The sequence below is a fragment of the Eriocheir sinensis genome, unplaced genomic scaffold, assembly GCF_024679095.1.
Source record: "Eriocheir sinensis breed Jianghai 21 unplaced genomic scaffold, ASM2467909v1 Scaffold705, whole genome shotgun sequence".
NCBI lineage: Eukaryota > Metazoa > Arthropoda > Malacostraca > Decapoda > Varunidae > Eriocheir > Eriocheir sinensis.
In genome coordinates this window covers 197,601-216,119 of record NW_026112060.1, presented here as the reverse complement: position 1 = coordinate 216,119, position 18,519 = coordinate 197,601, and the positions used below count along the sequence as shown (strand labels likewise).

At 44.2% G+C, this 18,519-nt stretch overlaps 1 non-coding gene and 1 pseudogene across 1 annotated transcript; one reads left to right on the top strand and one right to left on the bottom strand.

Moving 5' to 3' along the window:
* Positions 1-883: 883 nt before the first annotated feature.
* LOC126994016 (cancer-related nucleoside-triphosphatase homolog) lies at positions 884-3,417 on the bottom strand (annotated as a pseudogene).
* On the top strand, positions 2,385-2,575 carry LOC126994020 (U2 spliceosomal RNA). Its single transcript, XR_007748740.1, has one exon. It is a non-coding gene; the product is annotated as a U2 spliceosomal RNA (small nuclear RNA).
* Positions 3,418-18,519: the final 15,102 nt, after the last annotated feature.

Below are 18,519 nucleotides of genomic sequence, written 5' to 3'. Positions count from 1 at the left end.
CAGACAAAAGATGAATGGAAGGAGGAGAGAAAGTGGTGTGAAGGAGGGGAAAGAGAGAAGGAGGATCAAGATTACGAGACAGACAAAAGATGGATGGAAGGAGGAGAGGAAGTGGTGTGAAGGAGGGAAGGAGGGAAGGAGGATCAAGATTAAGAGACAGATGACAAAAGGAGAGAAAAGTTGGTCGGAAGGAGGAAAATGAAAACGGACAGGAGGAAAGGAACATCAAGGGGGCGAGAAAAGTCTAAGCAGGAACATCAACAGAGCGGTGGTAGAAGGCTGAGGGATGCCCGCCGCCGCCGCTGTGAGAGAGAGGGACAGTGAGGGCCGTGCCGATATCAGGCGTCACTCAGGGCTTAGGAAAGGTAATGCGGGTATTAATCTTCCCTCCCTTCCCTTCTCCCTGGCCCTCCACTCCATCCATTCCCTTCTTTCCTTCACTCAGTTCTTTTCCCCTGCCGTCCCTTCCTTTCCGTTTATTTTCTTCCGCTCTCCTTACCTTTTTCTTTGCTATTAGGTTTGTCAAAAGAAAGGTCAAGTAATTTTTCATACAAGGTCATGAAGGAAAAGTTGCCGCCCCCAATCATTGCTTTTCTGCCAGTTAGCAAAGAGAAAAATTATAGCAATCGTGAGGTCTTGTTCTTGTTCTTTTTTTTTTGTTATTTTTCATTTTTTTTTTCTTTGTGGTCTTTTTTTTCTTTTCTTCCCTTTATTCTATTTCTTAACCTCCTTCTTCTTCTCCTTCTTCTTCCTCTTCATTTACCATCTCCACATTTTTCAAACCATTTTTCAAACCCGGCACTAAACATTCTCTCTCTCTGTCACCCACACCAACACACACACACACAAACACATAGTTGAGTGGATTTCACTAAACAAGAAGCAGGCACATGTGTTTTTATTAAAGCTCAGCAAACATCACTTCTTCATAGAGGTTCTTAGGTCCTGTTGTTGGCATCAGCAAACATCACTTCTTTGTAAAGGTTCTTAGGTCCTATAGTTGACATCAGCAAACATCACTTCTTCATAGAGGTTCTTAGGCAGTGTAGTCAGTGTCAGCAAACATTACTTCTTTGTAGAGGTTCTTAGGTCTTATAGTTGACATCAGCAAACATCACTTCTCTGTAGAGGTTCTTAGGTCCTGTAGATGGTGTCAGCAAACATTATTTCTCGAGAGAGGTTCTTAACGTGCTAATAATCTTCTCCAGGACAGCCGGGTCGTCCCTGTTGGCTCTGGTCAGCTGTGGAAGAGGAAGGAACACATGGAAGTCTTGGGAAAGTACAAAGCACATCTCCACCCTGTACAAAATTTCCTACAGGTTTGTCAGACAGAAGGGAAAGTAGGAACACATCCCATCCATACAATTTTTCTTCCGGTCCATCAAGGGAAAAGTACAGCCATGGACAGACACAGAGAGACAGACAGACAAACAGAGAGAATCAAACTACAGAAGAGAGAAAGAACATGAAATGGAGAGAAGGAAAAAAATCAAGGAGAGAGAGAGAGAGAGAGAGAGAGAGAGAGAGAGAGAGAGAGAGAGAGAGAGAGAGAGAGAGAGAGAGAGAGAGAGAGAGAGAGAGAGAGAGAGAGAGAGAGAGAGAGAGAGAGAGAGAGAGAGAGAGTCCCAATTACAGTTTTCCTATAGGTTTGTCAAGAGAAAGGAGGTCAAGTAATTTCTCATACAAGGTCATGAAAGAAAAATTGCCACCCCCAGTCATAGTTTTTCTGGCAGTTAGCAAAGAGAAAAATCATAGTAATCATGAGGTCTTGTTCTTGTTCTTTCCTTAATTCTTTTTCTTCTTTTTCCTCTTCTCCACCTCCTTCTTCTACTTCTTTTTCCTGTTCTTCTTCTTAGTCTTATTCTTGTTCTTGATATTATTTTTTTCTTTTCTTCTTCTTGTTTCTTCTTCTTCATCCACTTCTTTTTCATCTACCTCTTCTTCTTCTTCTACTTCTTCTTCTTTTACCATCGCCACATTTCTCAAACTACATCGTACGTCAATGATTTCTGCGCCAGAGTCCGCTCATCGAGATTTGCTGCACAACTTCATATTTGCCTCCCATACCATCATTAAAACACAGGAGGCATTAATCGTGTGTCTGGTAGTGACGTACATCTTTTTCTCCACTCACTGGTGGTAGGGAGGGAGGGTCTCCCTTCCTCCCGTCCCTCTAAAGGGGGTTGAGTTTGTATTGCCTTGAACAATTTAGCCTAAAATTTTACCTACATCCTTGTGTTTCCGCCCATTTTGGCTGGACTACGTAATGAATGGAGAACATAGAGGAGGCAAAACAATGCCAGCAATCACTGATCTTTACATTGCCGTGCACAGTAATAAGGAAATTTGCAAGCTTAATGACTGAAGCTTAGAACAGTGAGCACCTTGATCCACTGATTTAAGGCTAAGATCAAAGTGTAGTATCTGTTCTTATCAGCTTAATATCTGATACAATCCCCATGTGGGATCTATGATATTAATCTGATTTTTGGACTATGGCGAAGTGCTAGGGGCTTGCTCCACCTTGCTTGGTCACACTCCTTAAGGAACAACCAGGGAAACCAAAACATTTTTTCATAAAAGCAGGAACGTCTTTAGACGATAGCTTGACGTCACTCCTCGCCTTAGAGCCAGGAATTTGAAAGAATGAACCCACACTCTTCTTGGTGATGTGTCGCTGCGTACAGTGCAAGAAACTTTGCAACATGACCTTGGCTGCAGGTCTTACTGCGTGCAGAAGAAGTCACTAATAAATGACCTCCAAAGGAAGAAGAGGCTTCATTTTGGCCAGCAATGTAAAGATCAGTGATTGCTGGTAGTGCTTTGCCTCCTCTATGTTCTCCATCCATTATGTAATCCAGCAAAATGGGCAGAAACACAAGAATGTAGGTGAAGTTTCAGGCTAAATTGTTCAAGGCAATACAAACTGTCAACCCCCACAGGAGGAACGGGAGAGATTTAGACCCTCCTTCCCTCACACCAGTCAGTGGAGAAAAAGATGTGCGTCACTCTCAGACACATGATTAGTGCCTCCTGTGTGTTAATGATGGTATGGGCGGCAAATATGAAGTTATGCGGCAAATCTCGATGCGCGAACTTTGCTGCAGAAATCACCCATGCACGCTGTACATCCACCACCACATATACTCATCCACTACATCACTTCTCCAACCCACCACCCACCACACCCACTCCTCCCTTCCCCAAGCCTTACATTGACCACCATGAACGTTGGGCTGCTCCTGATCTCCTCCACCAGGGCTATGGGCTTGCCCTTGGCGACGGGGATGGTGGCCAGGAGGGTTGAGGAGGGTCGATGGCCTGCCTCACGCCCCTCACAAAGCTGGTGCTAAACATCTCCATCTTCCCTATTTCATCCAGCACCAGGACGGAGGGACTTGCTCTCTGGGGATGCATAATGTAGGTTAGCAAGATAGGGATTTGAGGTGGAATTACAGTGGATGAGATGGGAAGGAAGGATGGGATGAGAAAGGATGGGAAGGAAATGGAAGGGATGGGATGAGAAAGAATGGGAAGGTAAGTGATGGGATGATAAGGGAAGGGACGGGATGAGAAAGGATGGGAAGACAAGGGAAGGGATGAGAAAGGATGGGAAGAAACTGGAAAGGGATGGGATGAGAAAGGATGGGAAGGAAAGGGATGGGATGAAAAGAAGAAGGAGCATGGAAGGGCATGAAAAGGGATGGGGAGGGATGAGAAAGGATGGAAAGGGAAGGAAGGAAGGAAGGAAGGGATGAGAAAGGATGGGAAGAAAAAGGAAGGGATGAGAAAGGATGGGAAGAAAAGGAAGGATGGGATGATAAAGGATGGAAAGGAAAGGGAAGGAAGGAAGGAAGGAAGGGATGAAAAGGAAGAAGGAGCATGGAAGGGCATGACAAGGAAGGGAGGAAGGAAGGATGGATGGGATGGGATGAAAAGGAAGGGATGGGATGGAAAAGGAAGGAAAGGAAGGGAAGGAAGGGATGAAAAGGAAGGAAGGAAAGAGATGGGATGGGTTGAAAAGGAAGGGAAGGGAAGGGATGGGAAGGAAAGGAAGGGATGAAAAGGAAGGAAGGGATGAAAAGGAAGGGAAGGGATGGAAAAGGAAGGAAAGGAAGGAAGGAAGGGATGAAAAGGAAGGAAGGGAAGGGATGGGATGGGATGGGATGGGATGGAAAGGGAAGGGAATGGACATGTTCTCTGCAGGATAGAGACTGTTGTTATAGCATGTTAGGGGATGAAGCAGGGACTTACATTGTCTCTTTCCTTTCTATAACTACCAGGATAAAAATATCTGATTACAATAACAAGGATGAACAGACTTGTTTTCCATTGCAACAACAGGTTAGGCACTCAAAACATGAATACTATATACTCAGCCTCTCCTTGTAGGACAAAAATAACCAGGGAAGAGCATTATCTGATGTAACAAGGTATCTACACCATGACAGCCTGAGATACTTATTTCCTGCAGTCCTGAAATTAATAGCAGTGACCCAGTTAACGCCTTGGATGTGGATTTCCTACAAGAAGACCTCACCAAGCTAAAGGAGTGGAGCAAGAAGTTGCTGCTACAATTCAATGAATTACAATGGATGGGATGGGAAGGGTTGGGATGAGAAAGGATGGGAAGGAAAGGGAAGGGAAGGAAAGGGATGAGATGAAAAGGGAAGGGGAGGGATGAGAAAGGATGGGAAGGAAAGGGAAGGGATCAGAAAGGATGGGAAGAAAAGGGAAGGGGATGGGATGAGAAAGGATGGAAAGGGAAGGGAAGGGATGAAAAAGGAAGAAGGAGCACGGAAGGGCATGAAAAGGGAAGGGAAGGGAAGGGAAGGGAAGGGATGGGATGGGATGGGAAGGGATGGGATGGGAAGGAAAGATAAGGGATCAAAAGGGAAGGGAACGGAAGGGATGAAAAAGGAAGGGAAGGGATTTACATAGATTTACATAGAAAATCAGACCACACAGACCCCATGGTCCAGACTTGGTGGTCTGTCCTTAAACCTAAGTGATTTTACATTAATCAGAAGACTCCAAAACGTTGCATTTCTGCTCTAGTTGATATTAAGTTGAAGGAAGTGACGGTCGAGCTTATTTTTGAAGGAGTCAATCGTGTTACACTGGACCACTGATGGTGGAAGCTTATTCCATTCTCGCACTACAACGTTGGTGAAGAAAAATTTGGTGCAATCTGAATTTACTTGTCTACATCTGAGTTTTACGCCATTGTTCCTCGTGCGCAGACTGTCATCGATCATAAACAATGTTGATCTGTCTACATTCGTGAAACCATTAAGTATTTTAAAACATTCGATCAATTTTCCTCGGAGGCGACGTTTCTCAAGAGAGAACATGTTAAGGATAGAAAGCCTTTCTTCGTAGGATTTGTTGCGCAAGGAAGGGATCATTTTCGTTGCCCGACGCTGAACACCTTCTAATTTAGCAATATCCTTTGCATGGTGATGGGACCAAAACTGTACCGCATATTCCAAGTGGGGTCTGACTAAACTGTTGTAGAGCGGGAGTATTACATCTTTATTCTTGAATACAAAGTTTCTTTTAATGAAGCCCAACATTCTGTTCGCTTTATTTGCTGCATCGATGCATTGCTGTGAGAATTTGAGGTTTGACGCGATTTTGACCCCCAAGTCTTTGACGCATTGAACGCTTTTGAGTTTAACGCCGCGCATTTCGTATTCGAACTTCTTATTCCTCGTTCCAACTTGAAGGACCTGGCACTTGTCTACGTTAAAGGGCATCTCCCATCTATCCGACCAAGGTGAAATTTTGTGCAAATCCTCTTGGAGGCTTTGCCTGTCTTCGTCAGTGAGAACCGAGTTACCAATCTTTGTGTCGTCTGCAAATTTACTAATGCGGTTATTGAGTCCAACATCCACGTCGTTGATGTAAATAATGAAGAGCACTGGGCCAAGGACCGAGCCCTGAGGACGCCACTAGTGACAGGCGCCCACTCTGAGTTAAATCCGTCAATCACTACTCTTTGTTGTCTGTTGCTCAACCAATTCGCGATCCATTGGTTTACTTGACCGTCAATACCTATTTGCTTTAATTTGTAAAGTAATTTATGATGCGGGACTTTATCAAACGCTGTCATGAAATCAAGATAGACTACGTCAAGTGATTTGGTTACGTCATAAACAGTGAAGAGGTCGTTATAAAAGGTTAATAGGTTTGATAGGCAGGATCTTTTGTTTCGGAAGCCATGTTGTGAGTCCCCAATCAATGAGTGGCTTTCAAGGTAACTCACAATTTTGTCTCTAATTATGCCCTCAAGTAGCTTACCTACAACCGAAGTTAGACTAATGGGCCTGTAATTACCTGGTACTTTTTTGTCTCCTTTCTTGAAAATCGGTGTCACGTTAGCCTTTTTCCAATCTGAAGGACGATGCCTTGTCGCAAGGACATATTGAATACGGTTGTGAGGAGGAGAGTATTTCGCTCTTCGTTTCTTTCAGCAGAGTTGGATATACTTTGTCAGGTCCAGGACTTTTATTTGTTTTAAGTGAATGGAGAGCTTTAAGGACTTCATCGGTTGTTATTTCAAAATTAGGCAATGCATGCTCGAGATTTACAATAGTACTGGTGTTGGTGGTAGCGAGAGGAAGACTGTTAGTATTAAACACCGAGGAAAAGTAATTGTTTAAGAGGTTTGCAATGTGTTGGCTGTCAGTCACTAGTGCACCGTCGCTGTTTGTTAAAGGTCCAATACCACTTTTGATCGCCTTTCTGTTGTTTATGTAACTGAAGAAAGATTTCGGGTTATTTTTACAGTTGGCTGCAATATTTTCTTCATGTCTACGCTTTGCCTGACCTACTAGTCTTTTTACTCGTCGCCTGGCATCATTATAGAGTCTAATGTTCTCGGGCGTGCTTTGTTCTTTCTTTAACCTGTAAAACAATTTTCTCTCATTGACTGATTGTTTAATTTCGCTATTAAACCACGGTGGGCTTTTTATTAGTGTTAATTCGCTTCTCGCACAAGGGGACGAATGTGTTCTGCTGAGTGAGTAAGTGATTTTAAGGCTTAGCCAGGCTTCCTCTACGTTGCCGTCATCTGATAGTTGTATTTCTGTTAGTTTTTGTCGGATTTCTACGAAGTTAGCTCTTTTGAAATTGGGCACCTTTACTTTATTTTCAGTCACTGATGATTGAGCTTTAATGTCCACGCGCACTAATTTATGATCGCAAGAACCGAGGTGTTCTCCTACCGTGACACTACTGACAAGGTTATCTTGGGTCGTTATAACAAGGTCGAGTATATTATTTTGTCGAGTTGGCTCAGAAACCATTTGGCTTAGATAATTTTCTTCTAGAAATTCGATCATTCTATGTGACTCGCCTTCTGTGCCTGACAGTGTCGCCCAGTCGATATGGGGGAGGTTAAAGTCTCCTAATATCAGTGAGTCGTTGTTATTAAGTGACTGCCTTAAGACGCTGTACATTTCAAGGTCGTCATCGAGTGATTGCCCGGGAGGTCTGTAGGTGACAGATATATTTAAATTGACTTTTGCAATGTTTACTCGCACGCACAAATGTTCAACGTTACTGTTTCCCGGTGTTTTGTCAGTGGGTTGCAAATAGCTTTTGACATAAAGGGCGACGCCACCGCCTCTACGGTTTACACGATCTTTGTTGAAGAGTCTGTAGCCATCTATGTTGTATTCGGTACTTAAATCAATATTTGTGGTGTCGATAAATGTTTCGGTTATAGCAATTATGTCAAAATTTTCTGTTAAAGCAAGACATCTCAGTTCATCAAATTTGTTTCTTAGGCTACGCGCATTGAAACTAAGGATTTTTAAGTTATCTAGAGGCTTGGTAATACAGGTGGTGGTACTTGCGGGATCACGATTACGGGTTTGTTGCGATGCACGGCGTCTATTTACACGGGCGGGGTGGAGGGACGTGGCCGTGACTCGTTTTTTGCTCGGATGACACACACTGCTTCGTTGAGGAGCCTTCCGAGTCTGGCTGCCCCGATGGGAGAAAGGTGCAATCCGTCCCTGTGGAAAAGTTCATTTTGTCCATAGAAATTGTCCCATGCGTTTAGGAACTCCACGTCAAGCTCCCTGCAAAGAGTCTGTAAGCGGTTGTTTAGGCTGAAGGCCTTACTGAAAAAGTCGCTCTCCGCCCAAGTCCGTGGTAGAACTCCTGAAATCAAAATGTTAGGGATTTAGTCTTATACTGCTGGATGAGCCTACGGTACTTCTCCAGGAGTTCCTCAGACCGGGTCGTGGTGACGTCGTTCGTACCTGTGTGGATAACAAACAGTGAATCATTAGTAGCCTGGGGGGAGATCTCCTCAAGAGCAGCAGTTATGTCGTCGATCCCAGCACCAGGATAGCAATAGTTCCGTCTTCGACGAGGAACTCTGCCGCAGAACTCAACGACCTGCTGGCGAATCATGGAGTCACCCACCAGGAAGGTGCTCTCCTGCTCGTCCTCCTCCTCCAGAATGGCAAACCTGTTGAAGCAATGAACAGGATAAATCGCTTGTCTGGCTGGTTTGGCTCCTCCATTCACGACGGTGAAGCCATCATGGTCGGTGCCACTAGCATCCTCCCGTTGCGTGGTGTTGTCCGCTGGTGTCGACGGTACCGCTGAGGGCAAGGGGGCGGTTGGAGAAGGGTTTGGCACCACAGCAACGTTAGCCTGGATGAATTCCTGCAAGGAGGCAACAGTGCGAGAAAGCTCTATTATTTTATTCTGACCTGCTTCCATCTTCTCTTCTTGCTCCTGCAGTCTTGTCTCGAGATGCTGCCTGGTGAGAGAAAGCTCCATTATTTTATTCTGGCCTTCTTCCATCTTCTCTTCCTGCTCCTGCAGTCTTGTCTCGAGATGCTGCCTGGACAGACACAGTCGACAGACAGCAGAACGCCCTGTAAAAGTGAGCTGAGAAGCTACCGTTACAAGTACTGCACTTCTTAGGCGCCATCTTAGCTGAAATGCAAGAGATAAAAACACAAAGTGAAGGGTCTTAGGAAAGTGGGTGAGGTGTGTGAGAGGTAGGTTAGTAATGGAGGAAAATTGAGAGATAGTAGGAGTAGGAAGGGATGTGAGGTGAGTAAAGAGGGGGAAAGGGAGGTGTGTGAGATCAAGGAGGGTTAGGAAATAGGTGAGGTGGGAGAGAGGAGGAGTAGGAAGGGATGTGAGGTGAGTAAAGAGGGGGGAGAGAGGCGTGAGTGAGGTGTGTGAGATAAATGAGTGTTAGGAAATATGTGAGGTGGAGAGAGGAGGAGTAGGAAGAGATGTGAGGTGAGTAAAGAGGGGGAAAGAGATGCGGTGAGTGAGGTGTGTGAGATCAAGGAGGCTTAGGAAATAGGTGAGCTGGGTGAGAGGAAGAGTAGGAAGGGATGTGAGGTGAGTAAAGAGGGTGAAAGAGAGGCGTGAGTGAGGTGTGAGATCAAGGAGGGTTAGGAAATAGGTGAGGTGGGAGAGAGGAGGAGTAGGAAGGGATGTGAGGTGAGTAAAGAGGGGGAAAGGGAGGCGGTGAGTGAGGAGTGTGAGATCAAGGAGGATTAGGAAATAGGTGAGATGAGTGAGAGGGAGTTTGGGAAAGGAGGTAAGTGGGAGAGAGGAGGAGTAGGAAGGGATGTGAGGTGAGTGAGGTGTGAGAAAAAGAAAGGTTAAGAAAGAGGCGAGGTTAGGTGGGTGAAGGGATGGGTAAATAGGATGTGAGGTCAGTGAGGGGGGGAGGGCTTAGAAATATGTGGAGGTGAGGGAGGAGTAGGAAGGGCTAATCCTCTAGGGGATGAGGAGGAGCAAAAGGATGTGAGGTGAGCGAGGGTGGGGGGGCTTAGGTGAGGTGAGGGAAAGGGTGAAGTGGTAATCCTCTAGGTGATTTAAAGAGGATGTAGTGAGGAGGAGCAGATTGAATCCTCAGGGAATTCAAAGGGTGGGTTGTCGACACACCTAAATCACGCGTGAGACACTCGGGAACACAAAGTCACACTCGGGACACACGAAACACACAGAAACCCAAGCACAAGCACGACTAAACACCCTCAAGTCACTCGCAAAAACACCTGAAATACAACAGCACACTCAAAACACTCTGAAACCCACGCAGAGCACTATAAACAGCCAAATCACACGCAAAAGCACTGGAAACACAACACACTCGAAACGCAGAACACTCGAAAAACAGCCAAATCACACGCAGAAACACCGGACACAAAACAGCACACTCAAAACACTGAAACACACGCAGGAAGGGATATCCAGCATACCAATAACACATGGGAAACACTCCACTATCCACCACAGAGGCAGAGAAAGACCTGGGCCTATACTATGTTACCAGGCTACCAGTGAAAGCCAAATCCGTGCCAATCGCAGCGGACGGGTTATGCTATGTTGAGGTGGAGCACGGTGCTGTTGAAGGGAGCGTGAACAGCGCCCCAGGTCTGAGCAGTTTTCTTTTCCAGATGACTATGTTCAAATGTGAGGAATGCAAACCAATGAACAAACACACTATGAGGTAGAAGATAAGGTGACGTAGCAACTGTAATACAAAGGGATAACACTGTCCAAGCAGAGAGGAATGCAAGGGAAAGTAATGCTCTGTCAGTAGAAAATAGCCTCTTAACTGCAGACCCCCCTACCAGAAGACATCACCAAAGCTACAGAAATGGAACAAAAAGTGGCTGCTACAATTCAATGAAGAAAAAGGTAAAGTCCTGCACCTTGGGAGGGGATATCCAACATACCACAGGGAAACCCTCCACTATCAACCACAGAGGCAGAGAAAGGCCTGGGATTATGTTACCAGGCTACCAGTGAAGGCCAAATCCGTGCAAATTGCAGTGAACGGGTTAAATGACTTTAAAATTGGAAGAATCAGCAGAACAATGGAGTTTTTCATGTTAAGCTTCATTGGGTATGTACAGATTTAGGTCCTTTACTGAAGTAGATAACAGTAATCAAGATAAAATAGTCCTGGCGGGATATGCAAGCAATAAGCAGTGCTAGTCTAGACACGGACGCCCTGAGGTGTGTCTGTGGAGGAGCTGAAACATGTTGCAGTAATACCATGGTTTATGAGTGCCTTACTTTACGAGTGTTTTCATTTATCAGCACAAAATATTCACTAGAAATTAAGGATGTACCAATACCGAAATTTTGACCGATACCGATCCCGAGACCCCAATATTTGACCGATACCGATACTGATACCGATACTTGTGCACTGATTTTTTTATATACAACAACTCCAGCAGCTAAATGGCAATATCAAATGTTAAGAAGAAAAAGACCCACTACTCGTTGTTCCACCATATAAGGAAGTGTTAACACCCACCCCATGAGTTTCGACAAGGGCGAGGGAGGAGGCGCCTCGTGAGGTCTAGTTGACTCAGCTAAGCTAGCTTTATCTTAATTGACATACATTTAGGCAGAAGACTGTGAAGAAATCCCCAGACCCTGGCAGTGTGCCCTGAAGCAGGGCAACTGTCTGACTGACAGGCAGGCAAATGAGGCGAGTGGAGGGGCTCCGCCAATTCCGCGCCGAAGCTAAAAGTACTAAACCTGTATTGTACGCGTCCGCGTTACCAAACGCTATACTGTATACTAAGTATTATATATATTTGTATTCAAAGTAATATGAATCTTATCGTTTAAAGTGATGAAAATTAAATCGTGGAAAATTCCAAACTATGAAGTATCATGTTACTAGATAATTACACTTTTCTAATACTTTTTCAACAATTTACAAAATCCAATTTCTGTTGAACAAAATTATGTGTAACAAGTGACAACCGATGTACAAAACTCCTTCAAGTATCGGTAGTATCGGCAGAAAATCAGCCAATACCGATACTCTTAAAATGTGCCGATACCACTGATACTGATACATCGGTACATCCCTACTCAAAATGCCTTGGTTGAAGAGCGATTGCTTGGTGTACGAGCATCCTGTTTGTACAAGTCGAAGGCGTGAGCGATGGTTCCCTTTGTTCACCACAAGCCAAGAGTGCTCAGAGTGGAAAACAGTGCGAATGGGGTCTCAGTCCACGCTGTGCTCCCACAGAGGTAGAACCCACGCGTTTGTGAACACTACGTTTATGGTCTAGTGTGCGATCTTTGTGTTTTCAGCATGACAGTGTGCGTTCATTTCGTTTGCGAGCAAAATTCCGGAACGAATTAAGCTCATAAACCAAGGTATGACTGTATCTTGGAAGGACAAAACTTCTGCAGCATAAACAGAAATGACCTGAGGCCGTATTCTTAAATCCATCAACTCCTCAGTTCACCTGATTGAAAAGCCTCTCGTAGAAGTTGCTGGAGTTTTCGTGGACCGTTTTGTGGTCCCAGTTATAGTTTTACATGACCTCTGCACCATGTACAGGAAAAACACCACCCACGAAAACCCGGTTAATATTCTCTGTGGCCTTGGGAAATGGTCGCAATGGGAACCCGATACAATTAACCCCTTGATTGCGGATTTCCTACAAGAAGACATCACTAAGCTACAGGAACTGAACAAAAGTGGCTGCTACAATTCAATGAAGAGAAATGTAAAGTTATGCACTTTTGGAGGGAAATCCAGCATACCAATACCACATGGAAACACTCCACTATCCACACAGAGGCAGAGAAAGACCTGGGACAATATGTTACCAGGCAACCAGGGAAGGAGAAATTCGTGCCAATCGCAGCGGACGGGTTAAGAATATGGACCCTGCATCTCACCTCTGCCTGGAGAGAACACCGGTGCAGCCACCAAGGTGACCACATCAAAGCCAACCCTCTTGCCCCCCTGCCGCACCTCCTTGGTATAGAACCCGCTACACGCCACCTCAGCCTCCTGCAGTTGACCCACGACCTTCTGGACCAGCGTTGTCTTGCCCACGCCTGCACAATAGGAGAAACATTGCAAGGAAAAGAGGAACCAGGGAGGGGAAATACAGGAACTAAGGAGACAATAAAATAACACTAACAATAACATTAATAGAGGCCATACAAAACAAAGCTGCAGGATGGGCCAGACGTGTTTACAGACACACCACATCAGTCACTTTGCTTAAACAAGACATACAACTAGACCCATCAGCAACACGAAGACAAATACACAGACAACAAACGGTATATAAAATCACAAACAATTTAGTAGACATAAACAAAGACACTTATTCACACCCGACAACTACACGATCCACTAAAGGCAGCCACAACCTTAAATACCACACTTGCCAGACTAACACAAGTATATTCAAATATTCATTCTTTCCCCGCAGCATCCAAGAGTGGAATTATCTCCCATCTCATGTTGTTAATAGTCCCACTCTTGACACATTTAGGAATAGGACCATCAATCATTATCTCCCTAATCCTGGCCCTTCACCATGTCCCAATACCTTTCCTCATCCTAACCCTTATCCTAATCCTGTCCAGGACCCTTGAATCCCCTGCACAACCCCCGCATATCATGCCACCCGAGAGTGGCCCTCTGCGGGGGCCCTAGAAATTAAATGAAATGAATGACAATGTGACACTCTGGGAAAGTGTCAGGCAGCTTTGAGAGAGAGAGAGAGAGAGAGAGAGAGAGAGAGAGAGAGAGAGAGAGAGAGAGAGAGAGAGAGAGAGAGAGAGAGAGAGAGAGAGAGAGAGAGAGAGAGAGAGAGAGAGAGAGAGAGAGAGAGAGAGAGAGAGAGAGAGAGAGAGAGAGAGAGAGAGAGAGAGAGAGAGAGAGAGAGAGAGAGAGAGAGAGAGAGAGAGAGAGAGACTACCTGACCCCATAATATTGCAGAGAGAGAGAGAGAGAGGTATCAATAAACGCGACAGTCGCCTTAACTCCTGCCCTCACCTGGCGGCCCAGTCACTGCCACGTGTCTGCAGGCGGAGGCCATGGCAAGACACTCGAGGTCAGTGTGTGGAGCAGCGGGAAGGTGTGCAGGGCCCCGTTGGTTTGCTATCAAAGTCTTGGTCCTGGACCTGGCCGGTGTTTACATTCTGTCTTGGTCCTGTTCTTGGTTTGCGGCTCTCTCTCTCTCTCTCTCTCTCTCTCTCTCTCTCTCTCTCTCTCAGCCACAGGCCCGGGCGTATCTCAAAATGTAAGTTATTCTGGATGTGATATATGGTGCGCAGGGCAGCCGTACAGGTGCATAAGACGCATATTTGTTGGCTGTTGGGGGGACGGGGGAGCCGGGTGTGCAGGGGAGGGAAGCGAATCACGTGTAATTGTTAAGTGTTGGTGTGTTAATTGTGGTGACAAGTGATTGTGTATTTGTTTTCTGAATGAGTCTATTGTATTGCAGTCTAAAAAGTTAGTCCCTTTCTAAAATCTATTTTGAAGACAGTTTTAGCTTGATTTCAATGAAACAAAAACTAAAAGCCAGATGAATGTTTCTTCATCCGATGTCCGTCGCTGTTATATTTATATGTATATATATATATATATATATATATCTATATATATATATATATATATATATATATATATATATATATATATATATATATATATATATATATATATATATATATATATATATATATATATATATATATATATATATATATATATATATATATATATATATATATATATATATATATATATATATATATATATATATATATGTATGTGTGTGTGTGTGTGTGTGTGTGTGTGTGTGTGTGTGTGTGTGTGTGTGTGAGCTGTCATTTTGTATTAATATTTTCTTGGTCAAAAAAAGAGAAAAAAAAGTAAAAAAGCTAAAATAGAAAAATCTAACGACGGAGAAACACTGCACATCATAACGTGTCTTAGCCATACAACAAGAGAGTTGTGGGGCCAATAATAACGCCAGAATAACACTCGTAAGTTTTGGAAGGGGCTGTTTGGGGCTGGCGGGGTTGGGGGCTACAATGGGGCTGAATGTCTGAAATTGATCTACATGTTGACAATACTTTATAACATAAAAATCAGAGTGATTCATGCATATCTACTAGAGATATGGCAACACCTACGTTCCTACCCGGACTCTCGCCTTAAGCACATCAAAAACCTGAAAGGGAAACTAAGTATAATATGTGCAATTTTAGACAATTGAAAATTCCGGGAATTCCCGGGATCCCGGGATTAGGGCACACCTGTCAAGTCTTACGTTTTTTACGTAAGTCTTACGTAATTTAGGTGATTTTCAAGTCGTACGGCGTAAGTTGAAAATCTTACGTTTTTTTCTCCGCTTGCGATGTTTTTTTTTATTTATTTATTTATTTATTTTTTAACAGAGAGCATTAGTGAGCTTCAGTAGGTTCACTGCAGCTCACTGATGCTCTTTAAACAGTGGTGTTCATACTGTGTCATGTGTTTACATTGTGTTTTCATTCTGCATTTGTTTTGAAACAAATAAATATTGAATGACAAAAAAAAATGGTTTTCTTATGGTTTAATTACCGTTTTATACACAAACTTATGGTCTCTAACGCAAAATCTTATGGCAAGACACCACAGTAGCTTGACAGGTATGTTAGGACTAATTTTATCCCAGAATCCCGGGACAAAGAAAAAGGTCCAAAACGACAATCCCCTCGGCCCCACAGTTCACACGTTTGAATAGTCTCGTAGACGTCCCTGGGATATTCATGGACTATTTTGTGATCCGAGTGATAGTTTTACCCGACTTCTGCACCATGAACGGGAAAAATCACCCCAGAAAACCCGGTTAATCTTCTCCGTGGCCTTGGGAATGGTCGTAACGGGAGCCCGATACGTTTAATAATATGGACTTCAGTGACGAGGTGATGGTGGATGGCTGTTGGGTGTGCTGTGTTATGCCGGCAAATTGATGCTTCGGACATTGATTACATTGATTGAATGTGATTATTATTGATTTATTTGTTTTGTTTTCGATATTTCTTACCTCTGTTGCCGTTGTCTATTTTCGGTGTGCTTGTTTTCATTTGACACGGCAATGAAAGGAAAGATTAAGGAAATAAGTAGAATGGAAAAGGAAGTAGATAAAGAAAAAAGAAAAAAAAGACTACCTGATTCTAACGTCAAATTGTTTTTTTTCTGATCTCTCTCTCTCTCTCTCTCTCTCTCTCTCTCTCTCTCTCCTTCCATCTCTTTTTCATCTTTATTTTTTTCGTACATATTCCTCTAATCCTCCTCTTCCTCTCTCTTAAACATCCTCCTCATTCACCTCCTCCTCGCCTTCTCACGATTTTTTTTTACCCACAAAGTATCGCATCGCAGTCTCTCATATAAGACCGCATTCACAGTGTGCCGACTCTGGGCCACGACAACCCAGCGACTTCTATGCCTCCTTCACACTGTGCCGACTCTGCATCCGGCGATCGTTTCTAGACCTCTTTCCGACCATGTGCGACCCTTTCACATCCTAAGTCTATATATACCAAGTCAAGTCACTCTGCTTCAAAACTGCGACCGGTACGTGCAGGAGGCGGTTTTGGGACGGAGCAGGGATGACGTCACTTGAAGCCAAAAAAAAAATACCCGCCAGTTCAGGGGTGACTAAAGTTGGGGCCGTATGTTCCTCTGTGCATTCTCGCCTCCTTTCACCGCGCGTTCGGGCAAGCCACTGACGAAAAATGTCTTTTTATTGTGCTATTGCGTGACTGTAATTCCATTGCTTATATATACAAACGGCGGTGTGGGGTGTGAGGGAGGGTATGTTGAAGTGATTGATTTAAATTAGTCCGCCTTTCTTTGTTTTCTCTAAATCTCTGTTTTACATTCTCTAGTTTGGCTCCAAGCAGTGTCACTCATAAACCACGCCTCGGCCGTGTCTCCTCCCACAAACCTGCGTATGACTTGACTTTGCGCATATAGACTTAGTTCACATCAACATTATTTTCACACCCAAGACCTCGTGTACCCTGGGTCGCCGAGTTGTCGTGTCCCAGAGTCGGCACAGTGTCCTCCTCGATCCTCCCTCCCCACTCAGGACGATAATCACACTTGCTGCCGTCGGGGATAATAACACTTGAGTAATTTGCTTGTTTCGGAAGTAAAAGTGAGTAGGCGTGGAGATACTTGTTATCGTGGTTGAGTTAATGAGTGAGTGAGTGAATGCGTCAATGAGTATACTGTTGTGCTGGAAGCTTCCCCCGGCGTCCATGGGGCTCTAGAAGGCTCCGGGAAGAGCGAGCAAGGGGGCGGGGAACAAAGCCTCGTCCGCGCCCAGCGGGGCGCGGCCAGGCGCCTGGCGGGAAGTGTTGCCGACTCGCACATACTTTTGCTACATGTTCTTGTATGATCTAAAATATACTGTAACATTCTAGACTGTACTGTTCTCAAAATAACAGGTCAAAATGAAAATTATAAAAAGAAAAAGACTGTCGTACTGAAAACCTCGATCAATCGTAGCTGTTTCTGGCCCTAATATAAGCTACTGGAAAAAAAACATCATTAATTAACGATGTCGATTTTAACAACAATAAGTGAATATCGGGGTGTATATATACGTACGTGACAGTTTTGGGTCAGAGCACGAAAAATGTGATAATTAATTAACTTAGCTAGAAGAGAAATTGATTGACTGATTGCATTGTGATAGTTTATTGTAAAGAACAAATGTAACAAAAGGACAGAAAGAGGAAATGCAAAAAGGATCTCGAATGTCCAGATCGATCGAGTAGTGAAGGAAAAAGAAAATAGGAAAGCAAAATAAAAGACAATCCATGGGACCAATTATAATTAGGTGTAGTACGTGCAGTTCAGTGTAGGTGAAATATATGTGTGCACAGTGAATAGTAAAACCAAGGAGGACTCTAAAAGAAGAAGATCGAAAAGAAAAGAAGAAAATACCGAAAAGACAAGAAAAAGAAGAAAAAAGAAAATACCGAAAAAAAGAAGAAAATACCGAAGAAGAAGAAGAAGAGGTGTTTGTTGACATCGTGACGTCACGTGATGGGCGGCCGCATTTGTGTCCAAGCCTTCTTTCCTTTTCACTAATAACGCCTGAATTACCGGTGACAGGTGAGTAATAGGCGGTGTGGAGGTTTATGGGGCTGTGTGAGTGTTGGGGCTGGGTGAGCTTTGGGCAGGTGGTTGGGGCTGTGGGTATGTGTAAATATATTGAGAGTCAGGGCCGGGCACGTGTAGTAGCTTATAGGCAGCCCAAGATCACCTGGTAGTGAGTGCAGCGAATCGAGTAGAGGCACGTGTTATATGTAGTTATATACTGCTATATGTTAGTGACTGTTCCCTGTGTTGGCAGTCAGCGTTTCCAGTTAACTCACCTGCAATGGCAGTGACAGTGTAGTCCCTGTGTGCTCCATTAGTGTTGTCTCCTTCATAACGTCAGGTGTTTGGGCTGTGGGCGTGTGCAGCGAGAGGCTGGCTTTGATGGGTGTCAATATATATTTTTGGGACTGTTGAGGGAAGGGCAGCCCACTAATTTTGAGACACTGACTTTATTTATGGCCTAAATATGATGCTTTTCATTATGGAGACAGTTTTGTAGGTAAAATTCTAGTGTTTGCCCATACTCCCCCCTCCCCCCCCATACAAGCCTGGGGACCTGGTGGGAATGCAGGGTTTCGGGTGGG